A 10,381-nucleotide genomic window follows, 5' to 3' on the forward strand; every position below is an offset into this window, starting at 1 on the left:
AGTCATGGTAAGGTCCGGGAGAACACGAGAGACTTCTGAGGATCAATCTGATCCTATCCTGACTGCATTGGCTGAGATACAGGCGGCTAGGTTAGCCGATCAGGAGGCCACTAGATTGGCCAACGCGGCAATGATGGATGTTGTTCGCGAGGCGAACCGGATAGCCGCAGAAGAGGTTCGTGAAGCGAACCAGAGGACCACTGAGGATGTACTCGAGGCGAACATGATGGCGAACATGACGATTATGAGAGTCATGTTGGAGGAGATGAGGGCTGGTCCTGCTGTAGGCCAGGCACCACCGCCACCGCCGCCGCCGCCGCCGCCTCCACCTAGTGTTCAGGATGAGAGCCTGAGTCACATTGGCAGTGCTGCTCATGTCGCTGAGACGAGGGAGACTCTTGTAGAGCCTGCTGAGGATCGTGATGTGATAGACCGCCGGCTAAATGCTTTCAGGAAGCATAAGCCACCTGTGTTTGAGGGGTCTTTAGATCCTATTGCTGCTGCTAGATGGCTTGAGTCGCTGGACAAGATATTTCGGGTCATGCAGTGTACAGATCCGCAGAAGTTGATGTTCTCGACTTACATGCTGGAGGGCGATGCCTATGAGTGGTGGACGAACACCTCTCGTGCTTATGAGATGCAGGGTCGTGTTTTGACATGGCCATTCTTCGAGGAGTGTTTCTTGGGCAGATACTTTCCCTATGATGCGCAGGAGAGGAAGTAGGGGGAGTTTGATAGATTGGTTCGGGGCTCGATGTCTGTTGACGAGTACTTGGCCAAGTTCAATGAGCTGGTGAAGTTTGCACACTTCAGGATGGTTCCTCCTACTCCGATGTTTTTGGCTGCTAAGTTCCGTAGGGGACTTAGTGAGATGATTGTTGAGCATTTAGCTGGAGCTGCTTCGAGGGACTTTGGTACACTGGTTCAGCAGGGTAAGGACATTGAGGATGTCTGCATAGCGAGTAAGGCCAAGAGGGCCAAGGTCGACGAGACCAAGGGGACTGTTGGTTCCACTCCTGTTTCTACGTCCTGGAAGGACAAGAGGTTTGCTGGGAAGGGCAAGGGTAAACAGTTGGCGACTAGGCAGGCACCTGGTCAGTTCATGAGGACTGCTTCATAGCAGGGGAGTTTTGCTAGGCCTCCTTCCACTCCGAGATGTGCGGGGTGCAGAAAGGAGCATGTGGGACGTTGTGCTTCGGGGCAGTTGGTTTGTTTCCTGTGTGGCAAGGAGGGCCACTTCTCTAGAGACTGTCCGTCGTCGACGGCGAGAGCTGCAGCTGTTCAGGCAGTTCCTTTGCAGATGGTTCCGATGGCTTCTACTTCGGCACCTGCAGTGCCACCTTTTGTTGGGCGTGTGTACACCTTGGATAGGCAGCAGTCGAACCGCGCTCCGAACCTTGTTAGAGGTACTGTGTCTATTGGTGGTATTGTTGTTGATGCATTGTTTGACTCCGGGGCTACGCATTCATTTGTTTCTACCCCGATTGCTTTGGGGTTTGAGTTGCCCATGTTTGTGCTTTCTCCACCGCTACGGGTGACTACCGCCACCGGAGAGATATGTGTTTCTACCACTGTACATCGCGATGTAGCGTTTCAGTGGGATGGTCGTGAGTTCTCGGTAGATCTGATAGGATTGTCGATGGCCAACCTTGAGATTATTCTGGGCATGGATTGGTTGTCTAGAAACTGTGCACTGATTGATTGCCGTGCAAAGCGTGTGGTGATGTCTCCGTGTGATTCCACAGCTAGTTCCTCGCCATATATTTCATTGTTGCAGGCTAGGAAGGCCTTGAGAGCAGGGGCATTTGGTTATGTCATGTTGGGAGGTTTGGTGAGTGGGACACAGGAGGATATCACTGGCATTCCTGTGGTGGGGGAGTTCCTCGAGGTGTTTCCTGAGGAGATTCCTGAGTTTTCGCCACAGCGGGAGATAGAGTTCTACATTGACTTGTTTCCTGGTGTGGGGCCAATTTCTTTAGCTCCATATCGGATGTCGCCACCGGAGTTGGCTGAGCTTAAGAAGCATATTGAGGATCTTTCAGCGAAAGATTTCATTAAACCGAGTGTGTCTCCTTGGGGAGCACCGGTCATCTTTGTGAAGAAGAAGGACGGGACAATGCGATTGTGCACCGACTACAGGCAGCTGAACAAGGTGACAATCAAGAACAAGTATCCTCTTCCTCAGATTGATGATCTGTTGGATCAGCTCAGGGGTGCTTGTGTGTATTCCAAGATTGATCTCCCGTCCGGATACCATCAGATTCGGGTGAAGCCGGAGGATGTCCCTAAGACCGCGTTTCGTTCGAGATACGGTCACTTTGAGTATTTGGTGATCCCGTTCGGACTCACCAATGCGCCGGCAGTGTTCATGGATTACATGAACAGGATTTTCCAGCCGTATCTGGATCAGTTTGTGATTGTCTTCATTGATGATATTCTGATCTACTCCAAGACTGAGGAGGAGCATGCAGAGCATCTGAGGATTGTTCTGCAAGTGCTGAAGGAGAAAAAGCTTTATGCTAAGCCTTCTAAGTGTGAGTTTTGGCTTAAATCAGTCAAGTTTCTGGGGCATGTGATTTCAGCAGATGGAGTTGCGGTGGATCCCAACAAGATTGAGGCCGTACTGAATTGGGAGAGGCCAAAGACAGTCATGGAGGTGAGGAGCTTCTTAGGTTTGGCAGGTTACTATCAGAGGTTCATCAAGGGTTTCTCTACGATGGTTCTCCCTTTGACTCGACTTACCCGAAAGGAGACTCCATTTGTGTGGACTCACAAGAGTGAGGCGTGCTTTCAGGAGTTGAAGGAGAGATTGACTTCTTCACCTGTGTTGATCCTTCCTGATCCTGAGGAGCAGTTTGAGCTTTACTGTGATGCTTCTGGAAAGGGGCTGGGTTGTGTGTTGATGCAGTCTGATAGAGCTGTTGCTTTTGCTTCGAGGCAGTTGAAGCCTCATGAGGAGAACTACCTGACTCATGATTTGGAGTTGGCTGCGATTGTGTTTGCTTTCAAGATTTGGAGGCATTACCTGTTTGGCATGCAGTTTGCAGTGTTCAGTGACCATAAGAGCTTGAAGTATCTGTTTGATCAGAAAGAGCTGAACATGAGGCAGTGGAGATGGATGGAGTTTCCGAAGGACTACGACTTTGAGTTGAAGTACCATCCTGGCCAGGCCAATGTGGTAGCTGATGCTTTGAGTCGGAAATCCGTGAGTCTATCCAGTTTGACGAGGGGTGACTTCGACCTCATAGAGAAGTTTCGAGATCTGAGGGTGACCACCTTGTTTGGGGGTTCACTTCTCGAGATGGAGACTGTGAGAGTTAGGAATGAGCTTATGGAGAAGATCCAAGAGGCGCAAGTGCACAGAGAGTGTCTCGACTACGTGAAGAACCAAGACAGTGTGTCTTGGAATGAGGATGGACTTCTGTTGTTTCATAAGCGTATTGTGATTCCTCGAGGTCCCTTGACCGAAGAGGTTATGGCGGAAAGCCATAAGGGGCAGTTTACTGTTCATCCTTGTGCTACGAAGATGTACCAAGACCTGAAGAGAAATTTCTGGTGGCCAGGAATGAAGAAGGACATAGCTGTTTATGTGTCCAAGTGTTTGATCTGCCAGAAGGTGAAGATTGAACACCAGAAGCCGTCTGGTAAACTTCAACCTCTTGAGATTCCAGAGTGGAAATGGGAAAGCATTTCCATGGACTTCGTTGTGGGTTTGCCGAAGACTCAGGTTGGCTGTGACTCGATATGGGTCATTGTGGACAGATTGACAAAGTCTGCCCATTTTCTTCCAGTGAAGGTGAGCTTCACTACAGAGCAGTTGGCCAAGCTTTATGTTTGCGAGATCGTGAGGCTTCACGGGGTGCCCGTGAGTATCATTAGTGATAGGGACCCGAAGTTCACATCTCGGTTCTGGGAGGCGCTGTAGGGAGCTTTTGGTACGCAGTTGAGACTGAGTACAGCCTATCACCCTCAGACTGATGGACAGACTGAGCGGACTATCCAGACCTTGGAGGACATGTTGCGGGCTTGCACGTTGGAGCAGGGCTCAGCATGGGATATGTACCTTCCATTGGTGGAGTTTTCGTATAACAACAGTTTCCATGCTAGCCTGGGCATGGCACCCTACGAGGCTCTCTACGGTAGGAGTGTCGTACACCTACCTGCTAGTCTGAGGTTGGGGATCGTGAGTTGTTTGGCTTGGACTTTGTCCAAGATACCACCCTGCAGATCCAGATGATCAGGGAAAAGCTGAAGCATGCGCAGAATCGTCAGAAGAGTTACTACGATGTCAAGCATCGTCCACTGGAGTTCAGTGAGGGTGAGCACGTGTTTGTGAGACTTTCACCTGTCACCGGTGTTGGACGGGCACTCGGAGTGAGGAAGCTGAGCCCGCGGTTTATTGGGCCATACCAGATTCTTGGTAGAGTAGGACTTGTTGCCTACCGGCTTGCCTTGCCTCTGAACCTGGCTAACATCCACGACGTGTTTCACGTGTCTCAGCTTCGGAGGTACATAGCATATTCGTCGCATGTGGTGGAACCGGATGATGTGGAGGTTCGGGAGAACCTAAAGACTCCCGTCGAACCACTAAAGATTATCGATCGTGGCGAGAAGCAGCTGAGGAGCAAGATCATTCCGATGGTCAAAGTGCAGTGGACCGGAAGGACTCCTGAAGAGTGTACTTGGGAGCGTGAGGACGAGCTTCTCCGACAGTACCCCGAGTTTCGACCAGGTATGTTTATGATTTTGAGGTCAAAATCCTAAAAAGGTGGGGTGAATGTAAGAACCCGCACCGTTAATTAAGGAATTTAATGAATAAATTATGAGAAAATAGGAAATGATTCCATAATTGACCCTAATAATTATTATGAGGTTTTAATAATTATAGTAAGTGAGTAATAATGCTGAAAGTCGCTTTTCGGAAGAAAAGTACAGATACCGGTTCTGCTAGTCGATATAAGTGCGTCCGAAAAAGTATCCCGGAAAATTATAATAAGTGCATGATAATTACTAGAATGATATGTAGGACTTTTAAAACGAGTTTCAAGTCCAAATAATGAGAACTGGTGCTAGAAACCGGTACTGGCTTTGAAAAACGCGTACCGGAAAGGTGCTCAGAAAATTATAAGAAAAATATGATAATTCTCGTAAAATTGAGTAGGTTAAGAATCCAGAGTTTGGGATTAAAATGCTAAGCGTAGCAATTAAAATTAATATTGTGTGTTAATTGGGTAAGTGGCTATAAATACCCTTGTTAAGGGCACAAAACCCTAGGTTTTTCTGTTGCAACATGAATGCTGGAGTGGCTGGTCAGTTGCTACTGTTCCATTGAGTTTTCTTCACCATTTTGGAGATCAAGTGTCACTTTTCTTGGTTTCTTCACCTCCAAACACTTGAGCCTTGTGTGAGTGGCCTTTGTGAGTGTGTAGAGAGTTTTGGTTCTGAGTTGAGGGACTGTCTGAAGTCAGTTTGTGGGCTGAGTGGCCTTGTGTGAGGGTGAGAGCTTCCTACTTGGATTGTGAAGCTTCAAGAAGCTTCTTTGTGAAGAAAGGACCAACCTTTGTGTTGCATTTTCGTACACCTTATTTTCAGAACCTGTAGAGACAGTGTGGTGAGCTCCATGAGCCATTGATCCTCTGTTTTGAGCTTTGGTGAGTTGTACCTACCTTGAGCTTGTGTTTTAATGGGTTAATCAAGTAACCAACTGTCATATGAACCTAAGTGGACTTAAAGATGCATGTTTTAGCTTCTGGAAATGTTAAAAATGGAACCTTGAAAGGATATCTTCACGAAATGCATTTTCTGCATTCTGTCGTGAAATATCCGGATATGTGCCCGAGAAATATCCGGATATGTGATATCCGGATATGTGCCCGAGAAATATCCGGATATGTGATATCCGGATATGGGTTTTGAGTATCCGGATATTAGATATCCGGATATGGGATTCTGGATATCCGAATATTTAATATCCGGATATGTCCAGTGAGATATCCGGATATTGCATATCCGGATATGGTCCCGAGGAATATCCGGATATTCTGGGATTTCGTAGAACAGTAGTTGTGTTGTGTGTACAGTAGGCTATTGGGGGTTTGTGGACCCTAGATTGATGAAGTTGAACTTCAGTAATTATCGAACTAAGTCAGAATCGTTGTGATTAAGGACTTATGGCTTGGTATGGAACCTTAAGACGTAAAACGTAAGGAAAGGCGTTGTCTTTAAGTTATATGCTTGTGTTGCATTATTATTGATATAGTATTGGTCCATAACAGATTGTGAATCTGCTGTGTTTGGACTTTGAGCTGTGGACTCTTGGCTTTTGGAGTTAGCTTGCAAGGTAAGCTTTCGTGTCTTCGGTTTAGCCATGTTGTGGTTCCACCATGTCCCATGGGGGTATGGTTGTATGCATGCTGTGTTACATGCTTTGAATATTTGAAATGTTGTTCAGCTTTATGTGTAATGGCTTTTAATATGCATGTGTTGTTCCATCTTGACGGTAAACCTGAGTATGTAGCGCCATACAAGACGGTGATCCGGGGTGGATGCAAGTAGCGTCTTGCACTATTTGTGGGTATTAGACGTATATAAATCCTGCATTTCTCTGGCCAATAGAATAAAAATGACACACATGACATGATTATCTGCTGCATTGCACTGTTTCAGAAATGATATTGATGAACTGCTTTTAAACTTATATTGCACATGTAAGTGAGCTTGGGGTGGAAGATCCTTGAGGACCCCTTATTTTACTGAGATTTATTGTTTAGAGATCTCACCCCACGTTTGGGGGTATGCTTATTTCAGGTTCCGGTAGTTTGGTGACTGATGCCTCTGGCGGCAGGATGCCAGAGCTTAGTTGATGATATTATATTGTATTGCTGCCATGACTGGATATGGATGTTGTTTATGTTTTCTGCTATTTATGCTTATGTTGTTGTTGAGACTGATGTTGGGCGTGTTGCCTTATTTGAGTGAACATGGGGATTGTCCATGACACTGTATGTTAGTGCTTTTGATTTGGAGTTGTATAAACTGTTAGATGGTCTAGTCTACGTTGTTGTAGTTTCGTGACTAGAGCCACACTTTTATTATCTATGTTATGAGGTATATTCAGATAGCTATTTTATTGCAATTACATACAGACGATGTTTTATTAGTTGATTAATAAGCAAGTTGGTAATAATAATGACATCATAATTGAAAATAAAAAGATATTCCGTATTTTTAATTAAGCGCTGTTTAATACGATAGTATGATAACATTACAGGATATATACGGGGTGTTACAAAAGTACTTGCCCAAAAAGCATTCCTCGAAGAATGGTCACGTCATGACATAACTCTGCATCTCATAAGCACGAGAGGTGTTCGTCCACCACTCATAGGCATCGCCCTCTAGCATGTAAGTCGAGAACTTCAGCTTCTGCGGGTCTGTACACTGCATGACCCGGAATATCTTGTCCAGCGCTTGTAACCATCTCGCTGCAGCAATAGGACCCAAAGAACCCATCAAACACAGGTGGCTTATGCTTCCTGAAAGCATTCAGCCGACGATCAATCACATCATGATCTTCAGCAGGCCCCACAAGGGTCTCCATCGTCTCGGCGACATAAGTAGCACTGCCAATGTGACTCAGGCTTTCATCCTGAACACTAGGTGGAGGCGGCGGCGGTGGAAACTGACCTACAGCAGGACCAGCCCTCATCTCTTCCAACATGACTCTCATCATCGTCATGCTCGCCATCCTGTTCGCCTCGAGGACATCCTCAGTGGTCCTCCGGTTCGCTTCACGAACCTCTTCTGCGGCTATCCGCGTTGGCCAATCTAGTGGCCTCCTGATCGGCTAACCTAGCCGTCTGCATCTCAGCCAATACAGTCAGGATAGGATCGGGTTGATCCTCAGAAGTCTCTCGTGTTCTTCCGGTCTTTACCATGACTCTGCACAAGTTACACATATTATGAGTTGATTAGGCCAACGCAATGTGATTACGTATGCATTATCATAATAAAATTCGACGGAGTAAACACACAAGACAAACGCAACCAAACATCCTAGCTATTGCAATACATACAGGCTTTTCCCCCGAACCATTGCTTTGATACCATAAATGTAACACCCTGTATATATCCGGTAATGTTATCATACTATCGTATTAAGCTGCGCTTAATTAAAAATGCGAAATATCTTTTTCTTTTCAATTATGATGTCATTAATCATTACCAACTTGATTACTTAACCATTTTCAAAACATCGCCTGTATGTACATTGCAATAAAGAGCTAACTGAAATACCTCATTAATTAAAATAACATAAGTATGTCTCTAGTCACGGAACTACCACACGTAGACCGGACCAACTAACAGTTTATACAACTCAACTCAAAAGTACTAACAACATAGTGGCATGGACAACTCCCATGCTCACCCAAATAAGGCAACAAAGCCCACAACGTCTCAACAACAGCAACATAATGAAAGTAAGCTAATACATCAAATCAGCAGATATAACCAGCATCCAACATGTCAGCATAAATAACAGTAATATCATCAACTAAGCTTTGGCCTTCTGCCGCCAGAGACATCAGTCTCCATACTACCTGAACCTGAAATAAGCATTCCCCAAACGTGGGGTGAGATCTCTAAACCAGAAATCTCAGTAAGACAAGGGGTCCTCAAGGATCTTCCACCCCAAGCTCACTTACATGTGCAATATAAGTTCAAAAGCAGTTTATCAATATCATTTCTAAAACAGTGCAATGCAGCAGATAATCATGTCATGTGTGTCAATACTCAATACTATTCTGCTGGCTAGAGAAATGCAGGATTTATATACGCCAAATACCCACACATATGCAAGACGCTACTTGCATCCACCCTGGATCACCGTCTTGTATGACGCCACATACTCAGGCTTACCGTCAAGATGGAACAACACATGCATATTAAAAGCCATTACATATAAAGCTCAACAGCATTCCAAATATATCAAAGCATGTAACACAGCATGCATATAACCATTCTCCCATGGGGCACGGTGGAACTACACAATGGCTAAACCGAGGACACGAAAGCTTACCTTGTAAGCTAGCTATCCAAACCAATAGTCCACACAGCTCAAGGCTCACAAACAACACAATCACAATCTGCCCATACCATAATTACTCATCAATAATCATAGCTCAGATTACATTAAGTGATTAAGTCTTTCCTACTCATTTTAACTCATTACATGTTGTTTCTGCATGAAGTATTCGAATACTCCATGAGTAGTATTCGAATACTCCAGCTCTCCAGAAAGTATTCGATTACTTTCACTAAAGTATTCGAATACTCACAAGTATCCGAATACTTTTCCCCCAGTATCCGAATACCAAACCTCACTGTATTCGAATACCTTCCAGTATTCGAATACTTTTTCAAAGGTATCCGGATACTTTTCTTCCCAGAAAAGTATTCCAATACTCCTGCAAGAAGTATTCGATTACCAAGGACAAGTATTTGAATACTACACGGAAAGTATTCGAATACTTCTCCAACAGAATGCAAAAATTCGAGCCAACTTCTGCATAATGCCAAATTTAAGGATCCAAAAGCGATTAGGAGTCCAATGACTCCCTAAACAGATAACCACCAACATGTTATGACCCCAAAAACACATCCCTTTACTCAAATGGTTAAAGTTTCACTTATTAACCGATTAAGTAAGCTTAAAACCTCAAAATGCACAAAGGATGATCATGAATACCTCCAAGAGGTTTAAACTCAGAAAATGGCACTGACTTGGAGCCTCCAACACAGCTCCAAGGTACTGACTTCTTCAAGAAACGAAAATACACTTCAAGCTTGACCCTTTATGCCAAAATGTGGCTTCTTGAAGCTCAAGAAGCCAAGAACAAGCCCCCACTCCCACAAACTCAGATTAAACAGCCCCTAACACTCCCAACCAACAGCAAGCATATCCTCAGAAATGCCTCACAACTCACCACCAAGTTTATCCCACACTCAAGTGTTTAAGTGGCAAGAACAAGGAGAAATGTGACACCTTTGGCTCACAAGAGGGAAGGGAGGTGAAGGTGGCAATGGGAGGCACAAGGCTGGAGAGAAATCAGAAAACTCACGTAGGCACATCACACATGGCCTAGGGTTTGGTGCAAGAGTCCTATGTATAGCCTCATTAACTCAAACCACGTTGTATTAGCAAAAATAGCTACGCTTAGCATTTTAATCCCAAACTCAGGATTCTGAACCTACTCATATTTACAAGAATTATCATATTTTTCTTATATTTTTCGCAGCACCTTACCGGTACGCGCTTTTCATAGCCAGTATCAGTTTCTGGCACCAGTTCTCATTATTTTAACTTGAAACTCGTTTTACA

Source organism: Gastrolobium bilobum, unplaced genomic scaffold (assembly GCF_033153095.1).
Source record: "Gastrolobium bilobum isolate Gb01-03AN ecotype WA unplaced genomic scaffold, APGP_CSIRO_Gbil_v1 utg3829, whole genome shotgun sequence".
Classification (NCBI taxonomy): Eukaryota; Viridiplantae; Streptophyta; class Magnoliopsida; order Fabales; family Fabaceae; genus Gastrolobium; species Gastrolobium bilobum.